A 324-nucleotide genomic window follows, 5' to 3' on the forward strand; every position below is an offset into this window, starting at 1 on the left:
GATCTGGCCAATCACGCCCCCTCTCTAACCTGGCAATATAAATGCCACTTGTGCTGAGGGGTGTGGCTGCTACTCAGCTATGCCAGCATTGAACACTGCAACGTGAAAGCTGAAAGCAAGAATTTTACTAATAGCAAAATATAATCTTTATCATTATATATGAAAGTTATTAATAGATATAAAGAGATGTCCTAAAAATCCACGCTTGATAGATATGTGAATGCAAAATCAGCTGTTTGTTGATCATGTTTACTCCTCAAGACCTTAGTGTCTGGGACAGACTGAAACCTGAGGATAGCTATGCCCTCAGCTGTATAATTTATA

Source organism: Pyxicephalus adspersus, chromosome 12 (assembly GCF_032062135.1).
Source record: "Pyxicephalus adspersus chromosome 12, UCB_Pads_2.0, whole genome shotgun sequence".
Classification (NCBI taxonomy): Eukaryota; Metazoa; Chordata; class Amphibia; order Anura; family Pyxicephalidae; genus Pyxicephalus; species Pyxicephalus adspersus.